The following is a 628-nucleotide window of genomic DNA, read 5'->3' on the forward strand; positions in this document are numbered from 1 at the left end:
GAAACTTTTGTTTATAAAACATTGCTTGTAATAACTATTTGTAATAATTGTTATTGTAAGTTGTATTGTTGTTTGTATATTAAAATATATATTAGTGTTAAAAAAATGTGTATCAATCTTGTTGGCAAATATAATAAAATGACTATATATCGGCTTTTACTTAACTACTAAATCCAAAGTACAATTTAACTACTAAATTAAAATTTATCAGTTAATTCAATTTCAGTCTATTTGAAATTCTAATATGTAACAGATGTAAGAACAAGCTAGTGAAATAACGGTGAACCTAGCAATTAAGAACTTAGAACTGAATCGTGTAATAATTCCAATTGGTTGTGTTGCTGTTGGTTGTACAAGGTACAGGTCTGACCTTTGGTCATTTTTATTGCTGTCTCAATGTAAAATAATGTGACTGCTGCATGGGAGTAACACTTCCGTAGTCCTGCTATACACGTGTAATGTGCAGTCAAGACCTGGCCTTCTAGTTGAACTGCAACCCAAACACTCAAAGGGCTGTCGGACAGTCGTTGTAAATGTCATACCTACAAACATATTCGAATTGTATTAAAAGTATTTTCTTTCAGGCAATGAAAATATCACGAATATTAATACCAGCACCACAAAAGCT

At 31.2% G+C, this 628-nt stretch overlaps 1 protein-coding gene across 1 annotated transcript in view; it reads left to right on the forward strand.

Annotated features, from left to right (window-relative positions):
• LOC106458648 overlaps positions 1-628 on the forward strand; it is a 20097-nt gene that overhangs the window by 14832 nt on the left and 4637 nt on the right. The gene's annotated exons all lie outside the window — the stretch shown is intronic.

Source organism: Limulus polyphemus, unplaced genomic scaffold, assembly GCF_000517525.1.
Source record: "Limulus polyphemus unplaced genomic scaffold, Limulus_polyphemus-2.1.2 Scaffold496, whole genome shotgun sequence".
Lineage (NCBI taxonomy): Eukaryota > Metazoa > Arthropoda > Merostomata > Xiphosura > Limulidae > Limulus > Limulus polyphemus.